The sequence below is a fragment of the Helicoverpa armigera genome, chromosome 2, assembly GCF_030705265.1.
Source record: "Helicoverpa armigera isolate CAAS_96S chromosome 2, ASM3070526v1, whole genome shotgun sequence".
Taxonomy (NCBI): Eukaryota; Metazoa; Arthropoda; class Insecta; order Lepidoptera; family Noctuidae; genus Helicoverpa; species Helicoverpa armigera.
Genome location: NC_087121.1, coordinates 8,955,134 through 8,982,834, shown reverse-complemented (window position 1 = coordinate 8,982,834; position 27,701 = coordinate 8,955,134). Strand labels below are relative to the sequence as shown.

The 27,701-nt window shown below is 34.1% G+C and overlaps 1 protein-coding gene and 3 long non-coding RNA genes across 5 annotated transcripts in view; 3 read left to right on the top strand and 1 right to left on the bottom strand.

The window, feature by feature from the left end:
• The window catches only part of LOC135118158 (uncharacterized), a 96,106-nt gene extending 81,693 nt beyond the window's left edge, over positions 1 to 14,413 (bottom strand). The window contains exon 1 of the mRNA XM_064039361.1: positions 14,153 to 14,413. The gene's annotated coding sequence lies outside the window, so the exon portion shown is untranslated. The remainder of the gene's footprint in view (positions 1 to 14,152) is intronic.
• Positions 2,317 to 6,306, top strand: LOC110378829 (uncharacterized). 2 transcript variants are annotated; one of them, XR_010277390.1, is made up of 3 exons: positions 2,317 to 2,500; positions 3,052 to 4,091; positions 6,023 to 6,108. It is a non-coding gene; the product is annotated as an uncharacterized LOC110378829 (long non-coding RNA). The 2 variants fall into 2 exon arrangements; XR_010277389.1 differs by lacking the exon at positions 6,023 to 6,108 and adding an exon at positions 6,179 to 6,306 and having other exon boundaries at positions 2,329 to 2,500; positions 3,052 to 3,177.
• LOC135118887 (uncharacterized) lies at positions 7,238 to 8,008 on the top strand. The gene is made up of 2 exons (XR_010277830.1): positions 7,238 to 7,406; positions 7,924 to 8,008. It is a non-coding gene; the product is annotated as an uncharacterized LOC135118887 (long non-coding RNA).
• On the top strand, positions 9,135 to 10,127 carry LOC135117778 (uncharacterized). Its single transcript, XR_010277163.1, has 2 exons — positions 9,135 to 9,310; positions 10,047 to 10,127. It is a non-coding gene; the product is annotated as an uncharacterized LOC135117778 (long non-coding RNA).
• Positions 14,414 to 27,701: the final 13,288 nt, after the last annotated feature.

Genomic DNA, 27,701 nt, shown 5'->3' with positions numbered 1-27,701 from the left:
ATTTGCAACTAAGATTAGTTTTTGTATGAAATATAAAAAAATAAAACTGAATACAATGCCTATTATAAAATCGAAATAATATTTAAAATTTGGTAATTAGTATACCGACTCTGAGTCTTACTGCATACCTAATAAGGGATTTCCCCCAGATAACCCCTAAAGTTAGTATAAACAATACCATTATTTCTAAGGTCAAAGGTGTTTAGGGTTCCGTACCGAAAGGGTTAAACGGGACCCACTAAAACTTCACGGCCCATTTGTCCGTCCATCCGTTCATCTGTCACCAGGCTGTATCTCATGAACCGACATAGTTAGACACTTGAAATATTCACAGTTTATGAAAGTATTTTTGTTGTAGCTATAACAACAACAACGCGTAAACAAGAATAAAATAAATATTTTAGAGGCTCCCATACAACTTGCAAAAATTGCTGGGAAGTTTGTTCTTCATCACTTCTTCATCCCAGCCATAACACTAGGAAGTGATGAAAGGGGGGCGTTTTGGGGTGCTGTCCTTTTGTTAATTTGACGTGAAAAAGTGCTTAAAACTAGCCTACTTTCAATAAACGTTTTTGATTTTGACAACAAACGGTTTATGTTTGCTCGTTTTATAAAGGGATATTATAAATTGCATATCAAATAAATAATCGCCTATCAATTAATACTCATCATTTATATTCTTTTTTACATCAAATAACTTAGTTCACTACAAATAAACTAAATGTTTAACAACACTCAAACTGCAGATAATTCGAAATTATACATCAATATGACATTGCTTTTTTTATTATAATGCAATACACTTAAATTTATTCTTGTACAAAAATACTACATACATAGCATTAATACTGACTGCACAGCAAATTTTCCATATTTCATAGCAAAATAACTATCCCAGTCGCATATTAACCAGTAAGTACAACAAAACCTGTTCATCATATTTGTCTTAATTTTCAAGAAGCCATGCTCGACAAATTAAATGATTATAATAACAAAAAAATCCTGTCACATTGCATTATTTCTAAAAACAGAACAAATTAACTGAAAAAGGTTCGCGGCTTCGCGCGCTTTTTCGTCACTGGAGTGCAGAGTGGCGCGAGTGAGTAAGATAGAGTTCAATTAAAAAATATTGTATTAAAAATTGAAGCTAGTAACGAAAACAAATCGCTGCAAAACCGACTCCACGTAGTCTTGTCTGCCCTACCCTAGAGTGCAATTCAAAACCGCGTAGGCGCGGAGGGGCGAGGCGGCCTGCGAGCTGAGGAGCAGGTAATTTTAACGCTCGCCAACGCGGTTGAGGCTGGCCGGCTCGGCCGGCCAGTAAGCCGAAGCTGCGGTGGTGAGCGTGAAAATCATCTGCGACGATAAGCTCGCATTTGACCGCCGGAGCCACGAAGCGCCGGAGCCGTGACAGAAGTGATGCTTGCTGCATGTTGCATGCTTACTTCCATGTTGCATGCCTGGTTACATGCTGCATGCCTGCTTTCATGCTTCAGGCTTGTTTGCATGCTTCTTACAGGAAAATAAAAATTCCAAAACTATGCCAAAAGATGATTCTGACTATAAACATTCTGAAATATGATATTATAGTAGTAGCCTTTTAATGACTACTTATATGAAATGTATGCCAAAAGGAAATACTGACAATGACTGACAATGCACCAGCCCTATTTTTTTAAAGAACTATAGTATGTATATGCAAGCATATCATCGGACTTGCGATCCGACTCAAGTACGTGGCGCCAGCTGCAGAAGCTAAAAATGTTGCCTATTATTATTAGGGCAAAAAAGGAAACGTGTACGCCCCGCGAAAGCAAGACGCGCTTTAATAATTCAATAAATTACAATTTTGTATTTAATTTTATATTTTTTTGCTGGTCTCATTATGCCGTAATTAATAAATAATAAGATGACTGAGACAAATAAAATGCTGTTTCATTCTGAAAAACTGCTGTAAATAATATAAAAATAGAAGCTATATTTAAAAGAAAAAGAGTTAACATGTATAATGTGCATTAAGATTATTAGCTGTGCATTGATGAAAAAGCTTTTGCTTTAGGAAAAATCGCTGTACGCTGCGAAAATAAATTGTAGTGTGTTTAGTGATATTTTGAGTTGAATATTTTGCTGTGCAATCAGTAATTTTGATGGGAATTCGGAATCTTATTGCATAGAAAAAGGATATTTTTTGATTTGCGTTTAAATACTACCCTTTTATAAATATCAGAATAATGATACGGAACCCTTTGTGCGTGAACCCGACTCGTATTTGGCCGATTTGTTGATAATAATATGAACATTATGAGAAGATAAATCTATATAAACCGCCACAGACGTATATCCATATCATTTGAGTTATAAGTCAAAGTGTGTAAACATGAAAGTGTATTTGTTGCTCTGTTTGATGCTTGTTGCACTTGCATCGACGGCTTTCGCTGATCCAATTACAGCAGGTGTATGTCCACCTGGGTATATACAAGTCGGGCATCACTGCCTTCCGGTACGTGTGTTTTGATTTAATCTTATAGGCGTATAAAAATTAAGTGAATTTTGTTAGTCTGACTAAAATTCAAGAATAGCTGAAGCGATTTAGATTCTATATTTATAGAGGGTCCAGGGAAACGATACGAAGTTCGCGGGGTCAGCTCAGTTATTTATAATTATTAGTAACAGAAATGGTGAAGCCAGTAACATTTTGAAACATTTTAAGTAATATGTTTTGATAATATTTACTGCTAATGCGTCTTTTTTGACCAGAACATCTTTATATGCTTATCTACTCTTTTGCAAAAACACGCAAATAAAAAAAACTTCGTTTCTAGACTTTGTATTTGTTTTAATTGGTTAATTTAAATATGATGTCTGAATTCTGAGGCAAATATGTCTTTATGCTTATTGAATTAATTTTTCGATATCTTAGTTGACGTAATATAAGTTTAAAGTCACATAAAACATATTATCTTATTGTTACATAAACAAATAACTAATATAAAAACTATGTATAAAAAATTATAAACTTTAGTAAAATAAATGCATTTTGTTTTGTTGCAGGAAGATTATTTGGATGATGCATAATGCTCAAGATGTCAAATAGTTCTGAAAGCAAGTTTTTTTATTAAAATGCTTTTGATACCCATTCAGTTTTTTTTTTGTTAATTTTAAATCGTTACCAATTAGGTAAGCTTTGGCGGCATACTTTATGTACTGTGGAAATACAGTTAACACTGTTTTATAAGTTATGAATTACCCGATTTTTTTATTTAGGTTTGCTAATCTATATATTCCTCTAATTTTACCCTAGTACATAATGTTTCTGTTTATTTGAATAAGTTATAACATGTCGGTTAGCACAAACAAAGAAATAAAATACGTAAAAATAATCAAAATATTTTAAAATAAAGTAAACAGAATAGAATTAGAACACCATATAAAAGTCAGTCATTACAAACAACGGAAATTCTCCCTTTGAAAACTGACAGCTGTCAACTGATCAATACATTGATACTCCTAACTTTATCTCTGCTTTACACAGGTAAGGCTGGTGTCAGACTTACTGGCCCCTGACTTCCCGTAACGACTGTCAAGGACACACATATAGTCATTGTGTCAAAGATATACTTTAAATAATTAAAAGTTAAGTTAAAAATAAAGTTTGTATGTACTTACCTTAGTAGTTTGTCCACAACCTTATAGACTTCGAATATAGTATCACTTTCAATTTTATATCTGGACGCGTTCTTGAGGAAGAACAGCTAAAGTATAGGTACCTACTTGACTTTAATACATATGTTAATTAGCATAAAGAATTGTAATTTAAAAATAACATATGATTGTAGTGTAGATACGGTATTTATTGATAAATGAGTTAGGTATCAATTTTGAAGGCTGTAGGAGTAAGTATAAAAGGAGTTGGTCATTCAATAATCGTGTATATCGGTGTTGAGTGATTTAGTATCAACATGAAGCTGTATCTAGTATTGTTTGTTGTGATTGCTGCTCTTATAGCTTTTGTCAGTCCTACTTCTTTGTCTCGCTTTTCGTGTATGCAAGGCTATGTCAGAGTAGGAAACAAATGTGTCAAAACGAAATAAGTAAGTACTTTTGAAGGTTTAAGTGAAAATATCATTTATCTTAAGAAGAAGTTTTATTCAGTAATGCTTTAACCATCGAAACCTTTTTCGAGCCCAAACCCCCCCAAAAACTCCACTAAAGTACTTTCTAAGTAATCCATTATGCTTTTTAATTAGCAGTGTGATGATTCATTACAGAAGCATGATTTTTTATCATAATGTATGTGTATGTGCCGAAATGAACACTAAGATAAGCTTTTTTTGTAATATAAAAAATCATAATAAAAACTTAATAAAATCCAAATTCCAAATGTTTTTTATTTGGAGTTTGGTAATTAATTAGTATACCGAATCTAAGCATTAAGTACTTCTTAAGGATTTACCCTTAGATAACCCTTAAGGTTAGTATGAACAACACAATCTTTCTAAGTGTGGGTCCACACTGCGAGCCTAGCGCGGTTGCGACGACGGGCGCGAAATATCAAACATATGAAACGCGCCTTTGCGTCCATATTGAAGTGACTAAGGCGGAAGCCTAGTGCGATGGGACTGAGCGAGTCAGCGAGCGTAAGTTTCAAACGCTTCTATCTGTGCGTTCTGGCCACACTACGGGCCTAGTCATCGAGCGACCCAATGCGCGGGCGGCGGGGGTAACAAACCAGTTCGATCTTGTCGTTCGGCGTATGTGCGTTTATATTTGTTTGTCTGAAAAATGGCGGTGAATACTGAATCGTTCATAAGTGCAATTCAATCTAAACCACCGATATGGCAAAGCAAACATCCACACCACAATAATTGCACAATAACAAGAAAGTTATGGAGTGAAATAAAATAACAATTTCCTATACCTAAGTCAAGGTGTTGCACTCCTGATGTACGTCACACCGCTACAAGAGCTCGCGCCTTCACTGTGGCCACCAAACGCCACCGCTCGCCGCGCCCGCCTATGCTCCAGTCACCGCGCTTGCAGTGTGGACCCACACTAAGGTTAAAGGTGTTTAGGGTTCCGTATTGAAAGGGTTACCCGAGACTCGAGACCCGCTAAAACTTTATTGTCCATTTGTCCGTCCGTGCGTGCATCTGTCACTAGGTTTTATCTCATGAACCGTCATATTTTTGTTGCTGCTAAACCAAAAAAAAACGCTGAAATAAGAATAAAATAAATATTTTAGGGGGCTCCCTCCGATGCAACAAACAAATGATACGGAACCTTTTGTGCGTGAACCCGACTCACATTTGGCCGGTTTGTTGATAATAATATGAATATTATGAGTAGATAAACCTATATAAACCACCAGAGACGTATATCCATATCATTTGAGTTATAAGTCAAAGTGTGTAAATATGAAAGTGTATTTGTTGCTCTGTTTGATGCTTGTTGCACTTGCATCGACGGCTTTCGCTTTTCCATATGTACAACTAGAGCGTAAATGTCCACCTGGCTATATACAAGTCGGGAACTTTTGCTTTCTGGTACGTGTATTTTGATTTAATTTTATTAACATTAATAACTGAAATGGCAAAGGGGATTCATTTATTCAATATTATTTACATTTTAATTACATCTATTCTAGTAATGCCAGTAAATGGTAAAGCCAGTAACATTTTGTCATCTAAGAAAGATTTTTTGATATTTTTTACTGTTAATGCATTATTTTTGGCCAGATTATTAAACACTCTTTTGCAAAAAAAGGAGCACATAAAAAACTTTGTAATCTGTTTTAATTGGTATATGTAAATTAAATAAATTACATCAGAATTCAAATATATGGCAAATATGCCTGTATGCTTATTGATTTAAGTTTTCGATATCTTAGTTGACGTTATATACCTAAGTTTAAATTCACATAAAACATAATATCTTATTGTTACATAAATATATAACGTATTTAAAAACTATGTATAAAAAATTATAAACTTTAATAAAATAGATGTATTTTGCTTTGTTGCAGGAAGATTATTACGATGATACATAATGCTCAGGATGTCAAATAGTTCTGAAAGCAAGTTTTTTTTATTAAAATACTTTTGATGTCCATTCAGTTGTTTTTTTTTTTGTTAATTCAAAATTTTAGTACACATAGTTGAACTTAATAATTATCAATTAGGTAAGCTTTGGCGACATACTTTATGTTCTGTGGAAAAATTGTTATCACTGTTATAAGTTATGAACTACCCAAATTTGAAACTTAGAGATGCTTATCTATATATGCCTCTAATTTTATCCTAGTACATACGATAAATATGATTTTTCTGTTTATTTCTACCTTTTGTACCCTTAAGGTTCCGAAACTACTCAACCTGTTTGAAAAGTTAATTTACTATTGGAGAGCTATCCTATTCACGATTCCTATTCCCTTTGCAAGTCCTAGTCCTGTGTCACCCTTGGAGTCACCCAGATCTGTGCAAAAAGCCTATGTCAGAATTAAAACACGTTCAGATTACTTGTAGAATAGTCCAAGTGTTCTTGTTTCCTCGTTCTGAAGATGAGGTAGGTTAACCAAATACAAAGGAAATACACTGTTTTTAACAAGTAATAAGCTAAAGTACTTTCTTAATAATGCATTATGCATTTTATGACTGACAAACATTAGCGTACAAATGTGGTATATGTTCTGAAATGAACACTAAGATTAGTTTTTGTTTATAATATAAAAAACAAAAACTGAGTAAAATGCCTATTATAAAATCGAAATAATATTTAAAATTTGGTAATTAGTCTACCGACTCTGAGAATTACTGCATACCTAAAAAGGATTTCCCCGCAGATAACACTTAAAGTTAGTATAAACAACACAATCTTTCTAAGGTCAAAGGTGTTTAGGGTTCCGTACTGAAAGTGTTAAACGGGAGCAACTACAACTTCACTGTCCATTTAGCCGTCCATCCGTTCATCTGTCACCAGGCCGTGTCTCATGAACCGTCATAGTTGGACAGTTGAAATACTCACAGTTTATGAAAGTATTCTTGTTGCTGCTATAACAAAAACAACGCCGAAACAAGAATATAATAAATATTTTATATAACTATACAACCATCGTGGTATGTTTGCTCGTTTTATAAATATCAGAATAATGATACGGAACCCTTTGTGTGTGAACCCGACTCGCATTTGGCCAGTTTGTTGATAATATTATGAGTAGATAAACCTATAGATAAATCACCAGAGACGTGTATTCATATCATTTGAGTTATAAGTCAAAGTGTGTAAACATGAAAGTGTATTTGTTGCTCTGTTTGATGCTTGTTGCACTTGCATCGACGGCTTTCGCTGGTCCAATTAGAGCAGGTGCATGTCCACCTGGCTACATACTCCATGCGGGGTTTTGCTTTCCAGTATGTGTATGTTTATTTAATTATTTACTAACAATAATAACTATAATGCTTGAGTATTTTTAGGTATAATTCTGTATCCTAGCCAACTTGTATTAAGTTAATATATAATTTTATTTTGACTGGTTCTGTATGACGTTTTTTAAGTTTGAGTTTTGAGTAATACATTTTACTGTTAACTAAAACTAATTATCGAACAATAGAAAATCAAGTGTGTCTCGCGTAGGTATATCTGCATCTTTTTTGGCCCGATGTGTTATCTTTATATTACAATCTTTTGCAAAAAAGGGACTCATAAAAAAAACTCGTTTCTAGACTTTCTTTTTTAATTGGTATACTTATTTCATTAAATTATGTTGTCTTAATCTATGGTTATATGGTATTTTCGATATCTTAGTTGACATAATATAAGCTAAAAGTCACATAAAACATATTTTATAGTACATAAACAAAATATAACTCATTAAAAAAATATGTATAAGAATATTATAAAATAAAAATGTATTTTGTTTTGTTACAGGACGATTATGAAGATGATACATAATGCTCAAGATGTTAAATAGTTCTGAAAGCAAGTTTTTTTATTAAAATACTTTTGATGCCCATTCAGTTGTTTTTTTTTTGTTAATTCAAAATGTAAGTTCACATACATGAACTTAAATTAATACCTATGCTATGGCGGCATACTTTATGTACTGTGGAAAAATAGAGTTATCACTGTTATAAGTTATGAACTACCCAAATTTGAAACTTAGAGATGCTAATCTATATATGCCTCTAATTTTATCCTAGTACATACAATAAATATGATTTTTCTGTTTATTTCTACCTTTTGTACCCTTAAGGTTCCGAAACTACTCAACCTGTTTGAAAAGTTAATTTACTATTGGAGAGCTATCCTATTCCCGATTCCTATTCCCTTTGCACGTCCTAATCCTGTATCGCCCTTGGAGTCGCCCAGATGTGTGCAAAAAGCCTATGTCAGAATTAAAACACGTTCAGATTACTCGTAGAATAGTCCAAGTGTTCTTGTTTCCTCGTTCTGAAGATGAGGTAGGTTAACCAAATACAAAGGAAATACACTGATTTTAACAAGTAATAAGCTAAAGTACTTTCTTAATAATGCATTATGCATTTTATTTAAGAGACTGACAAACATTAGCGTACAAATGTGGTATATGTTCCGAAATGAACACTAAGATTAGTTTTTGTTTATAATATAAAAAACAAAAACTGAGTAAAATGCCTACTATAAAATCGAAATAATATTTGTTTGGTAATTAGTATACCGACTCTGAGTATTACTGCAGATCGAAAAAGGATTTTCCCGCAGATAACACTTAAAGTTGGTATAAACAACACAATCTTTCTAAGGTCAAAGGTGTTTAGGGTTCCGTACTGAACGGGTTAAACGGAAGCAACTAAAACTTCACTGCCCATTTGTCCGTCCGTCCGTCCACCTGTCATCAGGCCGTATCTCATGAACTGGCATAGTTAGACAGTTGAAATATTAACAGTTTATGAAAGTATTATTGTTGCTGCTATAACAAAAATAACGCTGAGACAAGAATATAATAAATATTTTATATAAAAATACAACCATCGTGGTATGTTTGCTCGTTGTATAAATATCAGAATAATGATACGGAACCCTTTGTGCGTGAACCCGACTCACATTTGGCCGGTTTGTTGATAATAATATGAATATTATGAGAAGATAAACCTATATAAACCGCCACAGACGTATATCCATATCATTTGAGTTAAAGTCAAAGTGTGTAAACATGAAAGTGTATTTGTTGCTCTGTTTGATGCTTGTTGCACTTGCATCGACGGTTTTCGCTGGTCCAATTGAAGCAAGTGAATGTCCACCTGGCTATGTACGAGTTGAGAATCACTGCCTTCCGGTGCGTGTATTTTGATTTAATTTTATAGGCGTATAAAAATTAAGTGAATTTTGCTTTTAAAATGTTTGTAGAGGTCCAGAGAACGATACGAAGTTTGCAGGGTCTTTATATATTCTTTTGCAAAAAAGGAGCAAATAAAAAAAATTGTTTCTAGATTTTGTATCTGTTTTAATTGTTATATTTAATGAAATTATGTCAGAATTCTGAGGCAAATAAGCCCGTATGGTTATTTATTTAATGTTTCGATATCTTAGTTGAAGCAATATAAGCATCATCCATCATCCTCCGAGCCTTTTTTCCCAACTATGTTGGGGTCTGCTTCCAGTCTAACCGGATTCAGCTGGGTACCAGTGCTTTACAAGAAGCGACTGCCTATCTGACCTCCTCAACCAAGTTACCCGGGCAACCCAATACCCCTTGCTTAGAATGGTGACAGACTTACTGACTTGTGACTACCTGTAACGACTGCCAAGGATGTTCAATGACATCCGGGACCTACAGTTTAACGTGCCATCCGAAACGCAGTCATTGGTTTCTAAGATATACTTAGAAAGCACATACAAACTTAGAAAAGTTGCATCGAACCCGCGTCCTCACACTTAAGAGGTTGATTCTTTACCCATTAGGCCACCACGACTTTAAAAACATGTGTTGTTGTTACATATACATCTATATAAGTAATTTCAAAAATACAGTATGAAAATGTGATAAAAATAATTATTTTGTTTTGTTACAGACTAGTCGATGATATATAATGCTCAAGATGTCAAATAGTTCTGAAAGCAAGATTTTTTTATTAAAATACTTGTAATATCCACTCAGTTGTTTATTTTTATATCTGAATTTAAGATCATCTTAAATCATTATCAATTAGGTAAGAGCATACTTTATGTACTTTGGAAATATAGTTAACACTGTTATAACTTACAATTTACCCAAATTTGGTACTTAAAGATGGTAATGTTTTTATATCTATACTTTTATTCTATTCTCGAGTTATATAGGCTATATTATTATTATTCGGGTACGGGAAGAAGTTCTCCCAGGACGTAGATGAAACCTCAGAAAAGCAACTAGTAATACATAAAAAAATTACTCACAGTCACAAATGTACTAATTATATCATTAAAACATATATTCAGATTAGGTGCTCGAAGAGTCTCTTTTACGATACGGTAAGTTTACCAAATTACAAAGGAGTCTGAACTGATTTAAACAACTAGTAAGCTTATTGTACGCGTTCTCTGTGAATCTGTGCTAATAGTTAAGCTTCTACATATTACGCACGTAAGCTGTAATTATTACTTACCTATGTAATATGTACTATCTAGGTACCTATAGAGTTTCAATTTCTGACACACAAATTAGGTTATTTTTATGATATACCCAAGAGAGCTAGCTTTTCTTTTTGTCCAACATATAATGAAGTTAACGTAAATTAAAATTAGAATATTCATTTGTAAAAAACTGGGCCCAAATTGATACCAAAAATGTTTCTTACAAAAAACAGAAGAAGGAAAAACAGAGTGTAATAGAATAGCCGACTGTACGAAAATACGGTGAACCGCAAACCACCCATCCAATTACAAGACTGATTGACAGTAGCTTAACCACACTTCAGTGAACAAATCCATGATTAAACTCAGTCCTCCTACTCCGATATGTCTCGGTTCGGTTACAGATTGTTTAATTCAGAAGTATTGTTCCCAAAGCTTTTAAGTGATTGGACATCGAAAAACAAATGAGTGAAAAGCTGTTTTTTATTCGTCACTGTGAAACCAACATTTTGAGTGAACCAAGTGGAGTGAATGACTGCGTAATTTGCCTTTTACCTAAATTGAACATTGGGAAGTTCAATCGTGTCGTCTTCGAATATTTATCAAAGAGGCCCATTAACATTGTAAACTAAGGAACTATGAACTCCGCGAAATTTACAAGTTCGGTTGAATTATTACGTGTTATGTTCTAAAGCAATAAGTTTGCAAGGATCTAATTTTCAGTAAAGAGACAATTTGGGAAGTTGGTTACTGATACTTGAATAGTCCAATTAGGAAATTTTGAACACTATGAATGATAAATGCTTACCTTTTAGGCAAGACCACATTTAATTTAAGTTGTGGCGAGAAACAATTAACTCTTTCGGAGCTACATTACAGTTCATAAAGAGAGTTAGTGTACCATATTATATTTTACTAATAAGGAGATGATAAGGATAATCGTAAACTAACTAAAAAATAATTGACGACAAGTAATAGAAGACCACATTCAAAAACAAATCGTGTCCTAAAATAATTACGTCCTAGAAAAAAATACCGTCTATAACATCTACTGGAATAAACATAGGAGCTTTAATTATGTAAACCAACAAGGCAACTTTCATTTAGGCAAGAAGGGAAATAAACTACCTATCTTCATTTAGAGTAACACTTGGAAGTGCTCCATTATTTTTTACAACAGTTTTATAAAAGTCTATCTTTACCAGTCCTGTTTCACAATTCTGCTTATCCTTATATGTATTTACGACTAAAAGACTCCTTCATGCTTTATCTCCTAGGAATGAAAAGTATAAAATTCCCAGTCTCCTATTTCTCCCGTCTCATAAGATAAAAGATAATTCTCATGATGAGACAGCCAGGCTTGCTCGTGTGAAATGAAATTATAAAAGTGTTGTAAAAAGTGAAATAAAACAGACAGATAACTTCTTTCAGGTGACACCCAGTTTTATTGTATGGTGCAAAGTAAAATATAAAGGTAAATTCAATTAGTGCCTTTTGAACTAACTTTGCCTAATGAAGAATTGTATGCTGAGAATATTATATTAATTTGAAATATGATAATAGACATTACGAGCATGGCATGTTAAATAAGTTCAAAAGTTCTATAATGAAATATTAATAAAACACACTATTTTGTTTAAGTCCTAATTAGTAGGCATCTTACCGAAAATTTTGTTAGAAATGCCGGAGTATAACGTTTACTATTTCGTGAGTTACCGCGATTATAATGCAACCAAACGCCAATGACAGCATTATTAACAAAACTGTTCTAAAATCAAATGCTACTTAATTAAGTCGTATTATACTTTACGCATCAAAAAAGTCGATCTGCAGAACTGATACAGGGCACTCACCCCCGCACTCAGAAACATTAATGATTACTTAAGTCCTTAGTGACAGATTCTCATAGAAATTTTGCACTGAGGAACGGCTAAAGTAATCATTAAATGTCTCAGAGTGCGTCCATCAGTTCTAAAAGTACGAGTAAGTGATCCATAATTAAGTCGTAAGTATGATAGTTTTAGCATCGAGAAAGTTGACTTGCAATACACGCGCTTGGCACTCAACACTCATGACGTGTCGGTAATGTGGCATGCCACACAGTGATACTTGAAATATGACTGGCACATCACAGCTCGTGTGTCATCATGACACTCTCGCGGTTTTGTGTCTGCGTTTGAAGGATCTCGGTTTGTGGCCTGCCACAAGTCCTGGAACGGTGTCAAACCTCATTCCTGTCTAAATTAATTTGTATGAAAAAGGAACAGTTTTATAATGATTTTCGTAATAAAATTGTTTATGATGTTACCTAATTGTTTGAAACGTGAAATCCGTTAAATTGACTTCAATAATTTTGCAATTTGTTCATGTCGGTATTTGAGTTGAATCTCTAAATGCTTTCAATCAATGGAACAGCAGGTAAGAGCAGTCAAAGGAAAATTTTAAACAAATCTTACGTTTGAATCAAAATCAGAATCAGATTCTGATTAAGTTTGAAATTAGTTTAGAAAAGCCTAGCTTAGCTTAAATTTATTTACAAGTATCCTACCAACACTTTCTTTACTAATATTATTAATGCGAAAATATCTATCTCTGTCGCACTTTCACTCAGAACTACTGAACTTATTTTAATGAAATTGCTATGCAGATAGTCCAAAGTCTGAGAAAATGTTTCGTTTTATCCTAGTACGTGAAGTAAGTAGTTCCTGTCGGACGAGGTTAAATAAGACTTGATCATTTCTTTACAGGTACGCAATGATAATAAATACATTACAATAACTTACGATGTATTTATCATTCTAATAAACGAATGATCTTAAGTTTATAATTAAATGAAAAACATTTTATAAGTACATAATATTTTCAAACTCCTCCAATTTGAAATAAACTGAAGATTTAGAATATTATAGGCCTAAGATTTTCATTCAGATTAATGGTAATCAAAAGTTATAATCTGAGTCAATTATAATCCGAAATTCCCTCTGAGAACCATAAGCAGCCTTATTTTGTGTATTCAATAGAAAATAATGATTAAGTTATATAAGAATTATTGTTGTGTTATGAAATTAACACGCCTCACAAGTTACGCAAAATTTAAGCCCCAGCTTTGGCCGAACAATCGCGCATTCAAGCGTTAAGGAATTCCTGAAACTGCCCTAATTTAATGGAAATCTAAAATAAACCCCACGCTAAAACGAATTTTAGATAACCATTTTTGAACTTCACATTCAAAAGAGAAAAATTTTGTGTTGGAAAAATAATTAATTATGACTACTCAAGATAAACATTCACATAATTATTTCCTTTCAGATATGACTGATTGCGTTCATTATTTGCAGGAAATATCATCTCCAGTGGCCAGATGACATTTCCAAAAATAGCTCGGGTCTCTTTGATTCAAAGGAAAAGGGCGCTTTAGTCCCTCGCGTTATTGCTTGCCATCAGATAAGCCCAAACACAGTGACGACGGTGAATTTTAATTTACTCCGAAATTAGTTAAAATCTTGTCGAATAAACGCTTAATCTAAACCGTGAATTCGTCTAAATCTATACACAATTAACGTACCTCAACCACAGGAATTAATTAGGAAAATCCAGCCAGTCTTTAATTAATTTTCATTGAAACCAAAATTCAATTGAAAATCACACCACACTAATGAACGTGGCACATCATTAACCATATCACGTATTAAAGTTTCACATTTTAGCACTGAAGTTTAATCATACGTTCACGTGAAATACGCGATTGGGTAGTCCGGTGTTGGTGCGTCCCGGGCGCACGTGCGACGTCGAAGGAACCACGCGACTAACTGACACTCTCTGATGTTCGGGACAGGATCAACGCGGCACAACTGCGCAGAGACGCAACCACGGGATATTTTTATGGTGTTCTAATATTGGTCACTGGGTAAATGTGAATTACGCTGGTTAATTGAAACGATTTTCAGTAAATTACGGGATTTTTTGAGTAACGATTCTAAAGCAAATCCTGAGCTTTCTAATGATATAGGTAAGTTTAGAATCTGTAAGACAAAGCGACTAGAAAAGATTGTTTCCGATTTCTTACTTTGGGTTTTTAAGTTTTCAGAAGTAATTTGGTCCTGGTTCCTATGTAAGTGCGTATTCGTGTAAGTTATGAAGTAATATGAACTGCACTTTAACGGCACTTGCGTTTTTCGTAGCTAAAATTAAAGCAACATAAACGTGAATAATTAGGCTCAGCGTTCACAGCGGGAAATATTTCCCGAAAGTAAACTTTACTCGGAGCTTAGCTTCACAAAATAAAAACATTTTCCTTCTACTGTATAATATAATAGACGTGATCGTCATGAAACGATTTCATTCCGTTTTAACGGTTTTTTTTTTGTAGTAACTTACAGAGAAAGATGGAAAAATATAAGAGGGGCTTTTGCCCAGCAACGAGACAGCATTGGCTAAATAAATAAAAAGAGCATGCTCCTACTTACTTCACCTAATAAAATTCTACTTCTTTAATGAAAACCCTACTTAGCCACGCCTTTCAATCATCCTAGAAAATAAACCGCAGTCCTAGGCACCAGCTAAATTATTCAGTATTTCAAATTCAGTGAATCAAGCTTTGTCAGAAGTCAGAACAGAAACAACGAAGTCTACTTACCGAGTCGCGTGTGTTTTGTTTAATTAAAACTGTTTTCAAATTCTATTCATCCAGAATTCTGAAATGTTCTCAGTCAAACTATGTACCGTGACTTCTAAATGCGTAATGCATTGTTTGGGGTAAAAATAGCTGGAATTCGCAAAGTTGTGTTCGTTGATTCTGAGTTTAAAGTTGCAAATAAAAGTGGAGAAAACTTTTGGAATGGGATGATTTATTATTCATTTTTAAATTGAGATAATACTTTTAAGGCACCTATATCATAAATAGGTATTAACCACGACGAAAATTGACGAAATAAACTTACAAAATGAACGCCTATGAATCGGAATTTCTGATCGTGTTTGTTTAAACGAGATAATTCCATAAAGTTTTACATTATTCTAGTTAAACTTGTATTAAAACCACTCAGATTAACAGTTGATAAACATAACACGCAAACATCAAATCTCAGGCAGGAATAATTTGATCAGCGGTCAATGAACTCCTCTACTAAGGCATAACATCTTCCAAGAAGTGTTGGACATTGCTCACCTTTGACCAAATATCAATTTCATGCTATTGTATTCTAGATTATTGTTTATCCTCCTAACCATTGTTTGTCATCGATATTTAGGTAGTTACACCGATGACAGACGAAAATATTTATGATTTTTCTTGGCTCGGAAAAAAAACAGGACCCACCTGTCTCGATCTTCGAAAAACCATCTCATTAATATTACTAATCAAATATCAAAACAAAGGCTATTGTCCTTTTCACTTGTGTCTGCGCAAATGCTCATGCACTATAATATATCCTACTCAGCTAGCTAATTTGAGCTAGCGAAACGGCGAAAAGAGACAAGCGTTTTTTCGCTCGTATATTTTCGGCTTGTTCAATCGATGGGTTGTAAAACCTCTAAAAGAGCGTAGGAAAAAGTAGTGTTTGCCACATGTTGCACCTATATAAGAGCGCTTACAGGAGCTTACAAAAGCAAACGAATTCATACCATACCATACCTTTAAAATGCCAGTCTGAAACCGTTCTAAATCACCAACACCGAGCATCTACACTACCAACAGTACCACAGATCCTAGAACCAATCTCTCAAAACGTCACCTCACTATAAATCACAGAGCTTGTCTATGACGGCTTTCAACGGGCTCGGAACACCTATCAGGCCTTCACGGATTATATGCGATAGCTTCCGAAAAGGCCAGTTATAATTAATTATTATATTCGGCCTACGGTATGTAATTCAGTACGGATGCTCAAGATTATTAACGTTGAGTTATTAGCCTATAATAATGTTATGACGTGTGCTTGAACTAATAGTGATAGGTTGGCAAAACAAAGTAGTATTAGTGACAGTAATAGATTATAGTTGATTGTGTTTATGTATACCTACCCAATAGATCAATAACCAAGAAAATTGATAATGATGAAACGTTTTCATGACCAGCGTAGTGCAATCTTCCTGATATTTGTTCTCATAATTATGCTAAAAAATATTCAATTGTTAATTAGTCTTATCCAAAACCTGCGTCGTACAGAGCATAATTCTGAAACATAGTCCAACTATTTTGGGCAGCAACAATTTTAAAAGCGAACAGTAGAGATTAAAAACTATTTTGAAATATATGACAGAACCATAGACAGAACAAAGACACGACATTCATCTGTTTCACACAATCTTTGTCACGTTCCAAATTCAAGTCTATACCCAAAACAAATGACAATCTATGCCACGCCAACTGTCATTTTAATGACAAGCTATTGACTACCCTACCTCCTATTGGCACATATCCGTCACTTCTATTGCCAATAGACTACCCTCAGACTACCACAATATAAGTGGATTAGAACATGTATTGGTAGTTGCTCCTATCATCGATGCCTAAATAACAGCCTAGATGATTGATCAAGATTATTTTGATGGAATTGGTTGTAACGAAATTTGAGTTTGTGTTGTGAATTTATTGGGTGAATGTTAAAATTGTGTGTTGTTTGTTGATGTAATTTTGAGCTAGATGATTGTTTTACACAAGTCAAATTAGTTATCTTATAATCACAGCGTAAGCTACGATTCTAATGCATTGTATATTCGATGAAAGTCGTTGTGGGTAGCACCTATTTATTTGAAAACTTTGCCTTTTTTAAATTAAAATTAAGAAGAAGGCGGTATCCAACGTTACATCAACAAAATCAGTCCAATCTTGAACAAAAATACATTGCAATTCGTAACGCCAGCATATAGCTCGTACGTAAGGATATTGCTTACAAAGTAAAACAGAACCTACATACTCCGTGTAACTGTTTACGTCTAAACTCGTTGCAACATGAAAATTGTATGTACCTACTCATACAGCTTTCGTATATTTCCTTTTGACGGAACAAACAACGCAAGCTTGAAACTAGAGTGAAAATCTGTAGCAAACTGTAAGAGCGCGCGCACACTAAACTACTTTTAGTCGGCCTGTTTGGTAGGAAAAAGATACTTATTTTAAAGAAATGATATCAATCGAAGTTTCTAGTCGGTCTGATAGCGGAAAAATACCTGATCGTTGTTACATGTGTAGGTACTTCCATTCATATTCATACTAATTTATGAGCCGAAACTAAATAATATAACAAATCAAATAGGTAATTTATGGGTTCGATTGCTGGTTCGGTCCGAAATCGCTTTGTGGGTTTTCGAAACTTTCACAAAGCAGCCCGGAGCCTGGAAGTTGGTGATTGATTCACCCGTGCATAGGAGAGCACGTAAATGTCGATCCTGCGCCTGATCTCTTTCCAGTCGTGTCGGATTGCCCTCCCATCGGGTTATGAGAGTGAAGGAACCTGTGTCTGCGCAAATGCTTGTGTACTGTAATATGTCCTGCGCAGTAAGTTAATCTCCTTACATGAGAACAGCCGCCGTTGCCGGTAATCGGCTAGGACGAAATCATCATGAGCCCAAACCAACTATCAGCCGACTAAAATTTTGTAGTGTGCGCGCGCTCTAACTTGCAATGGGGAAAAATTGAAGAATTCTGAAACAAAAACATTGTTACGCCCGTTGGTTCATGGTGCGATCTTGCGGTTTCGAATTAAAAAGCATTGAAACAAAAAGAACATTTATATGCGGTTAGCCATGCACAATATTGTGGCTGCTTTATTTTTGTACCAACTAAAGAATTGTGGGATGCTGTTGATATAGAACTGACGGTTTTGCAAAAGCTAAGACTGATTGTGTGTTGTGACTGAGTCAATCAAAATTGGGTAAAGGCTAGGCAGATGCTATTATATTGTAGAAGAGTTGTATGTATTCATATATGTATTAGAAGTTGAAGAATTATTATCATCAGTTTAACCTTCATCAACTACCGATTTTGGGGCCGGCTTCTAGTCTAGCCAGATGTTGCTGTATTTACATGTAGTGACTGCTTATCTGACCTCTCAACCTAGTTAATCGGGCAAGTCGACATGCCTTGTTAAGACTAGTTCACCATACTTAGCTATAACTACTGCTAAAGATATGTTATATTTGATGTTAATGACAGCCGTGATTCTCAAAAATGTGTCCTTCGAAACATTGACGAAATCGGCTTTCAAGGACCACTTCGAGCGCAGCTTAACCATATATTCTATTGAGTCATGATGATGAGGATATATTTATTTACCTTCGCCCACCGAGAAACGTGTCAATAAATATAGGTAACAGTTTAATCGAAATTATTATTGAGCAATTATTTCAATAAACCTACGTGGATCCAATTAATTGTTCAATTAACTTGCCTACATTAATTAATTCGGGATTGTTCAATTAAGGGCGATGCCATCTGTCTTAATGCCGGTAGTAAACAGAATCAGTACGATATGATTATTGTTGACCTTAGACTGAAAAATACATAGATAGATAGAATATTCTTTATTGTACGCCAAACATGGACAAGGACATAACAAACAAATATGTGTTAGTACAATAGGCGGTCTTATTGCTCAAAAACACATTGTGTATGTTATGTAGATAGTTCTATCTAAAATTATGTTATCTGTACTATCAAGTCTATCCTTTTATACGGTCTATACTTCTATGGGTAGGTACTGAAATAATACACAGGAATATTTTAAAAAAATGTTAGTTTGTATCCTAAGCGTTTTGAATCAGTGATTTCCAATAGACGATACACAGATCACTTACTTACATTAAACACAAATACATAGGAACCGGTTGCTGTGTTCCCCCAATTACAGGAAACCACAGAATTTACTTAATAATAACTGTTTTGAAAAACAAAAATGACAGGAAGCTACATAATTTATTTCCAAGTCATATAGGCCACATTTATCCAGGTACGGGCAGTATTTTCCGGGGTGCGAGTGAAGCCGCGGGAAGACAGCTAATTTTAACTATGACCTTTTGCATCGATTTTTTAACAACAGAAAAATTATAACGGAATTTTGAAATTGGAAATTGAATGGCAATTGTTTTATTATTTTTGAATTGTACTGATGTCATAAATATTTGTAAACAGGTTGGTCGGTAATATAATTTGAAAGAACAAAGGATAATTAAAATAATTTATTGAATGAGTGCAACAATATGTTCATGGCAATAAAAATAAAATATAGGTATTATAATTTGTAACATTACAATATGAAACCTAATTAGGATTACTACAGATTTTTCCGCAAAATTCACTGTATTATTTGCCAAAATTATTTGCTTTTTGCAGCAAAAGTAATGCCAATAGATTCAGTTTATACTTACCTAGATAGTCATGTTTTAAACACCAAAAAAAGAAAATCAAATTTCGTGCAAATCAAGCTTTACTAACTGTTCCCAGTGGTTTCACCGGTTCCCAGTCTATTGGGTATTTTTTCACAAACAGTACCAACTTTTGTTACACATTAATTCACGTTGATCAGTTTATTTGTTTTCGCACTTAAAATGTTAAAACTATATCAAAACAATTACACATAGAAAGCGAGCTGTCTCTTGTAATTATGACGTTTAAAAAGTGCTGTTTTCAACCTGTTTTGAATAAATGCTTTTTGATTTTGATTACATATAATATAAGAACCTATTTTTTTTTGTTTTTATCATACAAAAGTACCTCTTCTTGGAAAACTACGTACATGGCATCAAATAATAACAAAAATCGTCGGAACACTGCCCGTAAAAGTTCAACGACGTTTCCCACATAACTCAATTTGACGTTACAGAAACAGAAATCCGATACTTTATTCATATAGGCAAGTAAAGCTTCATAGAACACCACAAGGTATATTACTTGTACAATAATATATCTTATTATATTTCGTGAATAGAAAAGAACGACCATTTTTGGAAGAGTCATTCACCTTTGTCCATTGTGCTAAATATTGTAATACATTTGCGTACAGATTTTTATCAAAAAGATAACCTATTTCTTAAGAAACCCTGTAAATTCCAGAAATAATATTTTCAGACTTGAAACCGATAAAAGTGAGAGGAGAGAAATACCTAAAGATAAAACATTTATGAACACAGTTCCAATGAACAGAAAATTAAATGAAAATTGTTGTACAGGAACAGACTCCAGTTCAGCATTTATGTCAGACTAGCTGTTGCCCGCGACTTCGTACGCGGATCCTGTCCCTTATGCCAGCGACTACGGGGTCAGCAAAATCAAAGATCTAAATAGTCTGATATTGAATTTTAAGGGCCCGAAGAGAAACGTTCTATATACTTAATTTTTGTACTTTAACAGCAAAAGCACAGCAGACTAAACAAAACGCTGAGAACTGAACCGCAATAGACGTGACCATAGGGATAAAAGTAGTGATTCTAATCCGCATTTGTGTGTGGCAAAAATATTACACAAGTATTATTACGTAAAAAAACATTAAATAGATGACAAAGTCGTGGTGACTTAGTGGAAGTCGTGGTGGTTTAGTGGGTAGAGAACCAATCTCTCAAGTATGAGCGTGCGTCTTTGATTCCAGGTCTGGCAAGTGCCTGCCAATGCAACTTTTCTAAGTTCATATGTACTTTCTACGTATATTTTGGATACCAATGACCGTCATTTGGAGGGGATGTTAAACTGTAGGTTCCGGCTGTCATTGAACATTCTTGGCATTCTATAGTCCCGAGGTCTGGAAGAGACATACAATATAATAATGAGATATAACGCAACAAAGTCGGAGAGTGGGGGCTCGTGACGCCACGTCTAGGTATGTAAAATTTGTACTAAGCAGTGAATTCAAGCGTTGTTGTATCTTCGTTATTATTTGTTTGTGAGAGAGAGAAAAGAAAAATACGTGTCTAAAAGACGGACTAATTACTTTTTTGATTTACCATACCTATTTCATAACATTCATTTCTATACATTTCAAGTGTAGTATTGCTCCTGAAGTTCCACATCAGGTGTTCCAGATTTTCGATGTTTATACGTCAATAGAGAGTGCATCAGATTGAACAACTTTTGCTAAAACGTCATACCTCTATATGCTATAGTCTAGCTGGGCCCCTGGAGTTCCACATCAGGTGTTTTAGATCTTCAATTTGTGTAAGTCCATAGAAAGTGCTTATCAAATTGAACAACTTTTGCTAAAACATCATATCTGTATATGGTATAGAGAAGCTGGGCTCTTGGGGTTCCACATCAGGTGTTCCAGATCTTAAAATTTATTATCTCAGCTGAAAATGCTCATCACATGAAACAATTTTTGCCATGGCACCATTTTTGTATCTCTAATAGTTTTGTTGGTCTGTAGGAGTTCTGCATCAGGTCTTCAAGTTTCGAAGATAAATTATAGCCTATATGTTGACCAGGCTTAATACTGATACAACAAAGAAAAAATCATTGAAATCCGTTCAGTAGTTCGGAAGATTAGCGTGTACAAATCTAAGAAGATGTATACAAACTTTCATCCCCTATTTTATCCCCTTAGGGATGGAATTTATCAAAATCCTTTCTTAAGGGTTGCCTACGCCATAGTAGCTTTATGCATGCAAAGTCTCAGTCCGATCGGTTTAAAATTGACAAAGTTTCATACAAACTTTCATCCCCTATTTTATCCCCTTGGGGGTAGAATTGATCAAAATCCTTTCTTAGCGGATGCCTACGTCATAACATCTACCTGCATGCCAAATTTCAGCCCGATCCGTCCAGTGGTTTCAGCTGTGCGTTGATAGATCACTATGTCAGTCAGTCAGTCAGTCAGTCACCTTTGAGTTTTATATATTTAGATAATTGCCTGACGCTGATTTTCGTCTCGAACCTACGAGGAGTTACGGGTGTCAATCAGCTTAAATCATTTACGATACTAACTTTACCAATCATTAACGTATTAATATTTCACTTAACGTATAAAAACAGTCTGCAAAGAAAGTGCAAAAATTGCTTAAGCTACTGAGCAAAATTCTATCACATACATTTTCAGTTCAGAGCAAAATCACGCGGAAATTCAAGGAAAACCTGAAGCTACAGTATCAAAGGGGAAATATTTGATTTCTTTGGCAATAAACACGTGCTTCGCAGTTCGTTGACTCCGCTACATGGCTCCAGCCGGTTCCTGAAGGTTATTTCAATTGAGCACCTCTGACTCAAGTATGATTACATTAAGTTCACACTTAGAAATGGGTACGATTGAGATCGAGGCTGATTCGGGAGTGGACTTGGCCTTATCAAATCGAAATGCTGATTGGATTCTTTTTGAATATAGATATGTATCTCGTTATGTTAAGAATATTCTGACACAGAACAAGCTTGCATAATACTATAGCACCGACCATCAAGCTTTGACTGTGCTAACATATTCTTCAAAAGTTACCTAACTATATCGAGAAATAAAGAGGTTCATAATTGATATTACCACGTAAATCCACCGCGTATAGCGCCAAAACAGTCAAATATACGATTAAACTTTCAATCATACACAATTAATATGGGTTGGCCATACATTTACGTGCGCTCGGCGCATTTTCCGCAAGACACGAACCTTCCCTTAAACCAATCAAAGATTAAAAACAAACGCAAAATGAACACAAACATCAATGAAGAAAGAAAAGCACAGCCGCTGGTGTAACCCACGCTATGCTCTTGGCTATATTTTTAAACCATTTCCCAAAAATAAGGTTCTCAATTCGTCAGCGTAGGTTGGTATGTACGTATTTTTCAATTTTCTTTAAGTATCCTCAAATAAGTGCCTTTGCGTACAAGAATATATGGATTTTTTGTATGCCTAATCAATTGCTTTTCGATTTTTACCCAGCAATTAAATTATGACCTATTATTAAGTTTTTTTTTGTGGAATGCCATCATAAATTACACTTATTTAAGACTGAAATGAAGCTATAACGTGGAAAGTGAATGCTTTATGATTTTTCAATGTGTTGCACATTTTTTTGATTTTCACAATATTTGTTTGCATCACCCAGCAAACATTGTTTGTAACACATGAATAGAAAATATTTAAATTAAAAATTCATTCGTAAAAATGAGGACACATTTTTCATGCGACGCGTTCAGTTTGATTCGTAAACTAATCGAATATGTAGAATGCCAAACAAATACCATCAAATAAACAATTGACTGTTATATTGTTATTTTTTTACTATAAAAGCACGAAAAATATTGGTACTCAAAGTTTTGAATAAACGGGTGTTTATGGAATGGTGGAATTAAAATAACAATGTCATTTTAATAATTCCAAATGGGTGTTTATCCAGTGGTGAAATTAAAATGGCAAATGCTATTTAATTATTCTTTTATTACCTATTTTAGAAAACATTGAATACCTAATGTATTATAAAAGTGTTTAAGTTTTTAAAACTTGAATAACAAAATGTAGACTTTGATAAAATTATTTAAAAACTGTTAATATATTACCAAAGAATCATATCGGAAACAATCATCACAAAAGGCAGAGAAACATGCTAAATGTGTAATCTAAACATTAAAATAATTCATTAAACTTATACCTACCTAATGCAAAAAACAACTATGAACCAGTCACTTTTCCGGAAACCTCTCATATTCCTATTTCCTATTCCATCTATACATTAAAAGTTACCAATCGGAAGTGCCGCTACTTTAGTCAATAAAAAGGTTTCCATTCAATCATGCAGATATTAATTGCCACACAATCATTTGATGGGTTCATTTCTAAAAATTAATACTTTTACCATCGATCAATTAGGAATGCGTATAGGGTTAAAGCCCTTAAGCGCTTTTGTGGTAATGAGTTTTCGATATAGGTACATAAACAGGCGTAAATAGGTATTTGATAAGTGCAATGTAGAACCTTTTTACTTGAAAATAAGCCTTTTAACGTAACAGCCACTGATGGATAGTAATTATATCCGTGATCTAGAATTTGGGGTGGCGAAGAACAGAGCTCCACATAGGTACAAGATAACCTATAAGTATTTGCTTTCACTGTATCTAGATTCGATATTTTAAGGATTAAGGTAAAATGTCTAGGTATTATTTTAGTGTAATAAGAGGCTCGATTAATTCGTATAATCATTACAATAGACGTATAATGAAGGTCTTTAGCAATCAAAATGCAGGCATCATTGTACCACCTTATCCAACCATTTCAGGTTGTAAATAAGTACAAAATTACACAACACTATAACAACATTTGCCTAAACAACCACAACATATTAAGCTCAAAATAAACCTCTATTCAGATCACATCAATCGCAGTCCCAAAATATCTGTTAGCCGTTTAGAAAATTTGTAATACCCCTCCCCCCTCCCACAGATAAGGGGAAGGTCAGTAATGAAACTAGTTCGAGCGGAAAGAGCGGTGATAACGTAATTTGAAGGCAGTATACGGGTGTAAGGCATATTTCGTCTTTCTATCAATCTAAACACGTTTACGACTGGTTAGTTACCTAATGTGTTTGTGGAAAAGGTTCGTAATATTTTATTAGTGTAGTACCACGTAGTACGGTTATATTTGCAACTATGTTTATATTCGCATAAAGGCAAGTGAATGAGTCTTCTCTGGGATAAAAATAAGGAATCGCATATCTTATTCATATTATTAACGCAAACGTTTGTTGTTGGATGTACGGTTGCTTGTTCCTGTTTCACAAAAACTGCGAAATGAATTTTGACAAATCTGAGTAAAAAATATAGCTTACACCGAATAATAACATATAGCCTTTTTTATCTGGATGCGGGCAGTATTTCCCTAAAAAGCGGGTGAAACCATTGGTAGGTGGGTAAGTGTTGAATACATAGCTACCTAGTAACAAGTAAGTTCCTATATTTTATTTTCTTAACTGAAACCTAACCTAACCTAACTTTTTTTAACTGTCCATATCAAATGCTTCAGTTTTCCTGAAATGCCATTAAATAACCACTAACCACTAACCACTATAATTTCATTCGTACTAAATAAACATATATTGAGTATTCTAGGTAGAACTCTTCAAACTACCCGTTCCTACTTGAACAAACAAGTAAAAACTCGAAAGGTACAGAAAAGTATATTAAAATAATAACTCAATGTCGATATCGCGGACTGATACTTCGATCTCAAGGAAATTTCAAGTTTCAATTACTTACTTACAGTTTTTTTTTTATATGGAATACCTATATAAATATAACGAGGAAAATGATTGCCTTGTGATCTGCACTTAGAATTGAGTACAGAAACATGTTATGTGAGATGTTTAAAATAAGTATTAAGTATGTTAACATTATTTTAATTTAATGTTACTAGAGTACAAGAATTTACTCACCCTTCGATAGAGTCCCAAAAAAACTGTCAGATAAAATATTTACTTAAGAGCCTATCTCCCTCTCTTAGTATCTCCATGCCGAAGTCCAAAGCGCATATCTATCGTTTTGGATAGGACATTTTAACTTGAAAGCGTAACAAGCAAATACACAAACAAACTCACTACCTACCACATTAATCATCAGTAAGAATTTTGCACCCTAATCCGTTCAACTCATTTTTCATGGTTTTATTTAAAACTCTATTGTATGTGTTTTAACTCTATTCAAAATTCGATTATAGAGTTTCTTGAATATGTGGGTGAACCACAATGAGGTATTTTTCTAACTCTTATTAAAAAAATACAATAGAAAAGGTGAACGCCCACATCTTCTCGCACCATATTTCCTGGAAGGAATTAACCTCTGATTTCTCAACTACAGGGGCATGAACCCACAAAACTGTTAAAAAAGGAAAAGTTCTTAGAAAAAAAAAAAGTTGGTGGTTTTCGTCTCAAAATAAATCCAGCATGTAGCAACTTTTTGAACGTTTCTCAAACAAGGAAGGAAAGTAAAATATTATTATGTCAAATATTATATGAAAATAACAATGTGTTTTTTGTACTTCCTCTTAATATTACATTTTCTTTGATTTTTTTACTATTTAGCTCTCTTTTTTCAAGCTACATTAAATGTTTTGGTAGGACATCGGAAATATTGAGGTCGACCGCTGTTGGTTTTTTGCGCGGAGGAAGGAAATGAGTCAGCTTTTCGGTATTTTGAGTCAACATTTTGGAATTCTGTCGGGACCATCGTATCGGGACCATCTTTATGATTTCCAAAGAAAAATAAATTATGTACTTCTTCATAAACTGCCATTTATATGCTACTTAATGTATGTATAATCCAAGGGGTAATGGATTGCCCGGATAACTGGGTTGAGGACGTGGTTGAGGAGGTCAGATAGGCAGTCGCTCCTTGTAGAACACTGGTACTCAGCTGCATCCAGTTAGACTGGAATTCGACCCCAACAAAGTTGGGAAAAGGCGAAGAAGATGATGATAATGCACAATCCTTTGTAGGTAGCTTTGTAGGCAGCCAACTGAGACTTAGCTATATTACGCAGCGATTGCAATTTAAATCCCCTTATACACTTATTCTGTAACAAAAAGCAAGAAACTAGAAGTGTCTCGGTAAACGATAAAATGTGTTGGAGTTTGCAACAAAGTTAATCAGAATAAAATGAGGGGCGTTGGAAAAACAGTTTGCAACTTGCTCCCGTTAGTAAAACGCTATGTTGAATATTTTCGAAAAGATTTTACTGTATCTGGAATTTTATTAATTTAAGTAGAAGCTTTCTGATGGTCTGAATAGCATGATGAAATTATTTATTTAATTTTACTTTACGCAAAATGTTCAATAGCGAACAAAATATGTTTTAAATAATCAGTATCCCCAGAAAGCTAGGATAAGATAAAACAACGAGCCAATCGTCAGCATTAATTTAAAATAAAAACTGTTATCTTTGAGCATGTATTACAAAAATACAATAGAACATACAACACATACATCGATTACATACAAAATAGTGTCAAAATCTAGGTTAGTTAAAAATGATTTAAGTATTTCAATATGTATATTTGCTTACATTCAAATTATCACGCACTACACACGATACAAACATAGGTACAAATATGCATAGCCCACAGTCATATCGTTAAAATTGAATTTATATAAAAAAATATACTTTTCAAAACAAATGAAACGCAGTCATTCGGTTCAGCATAAATATATTGCA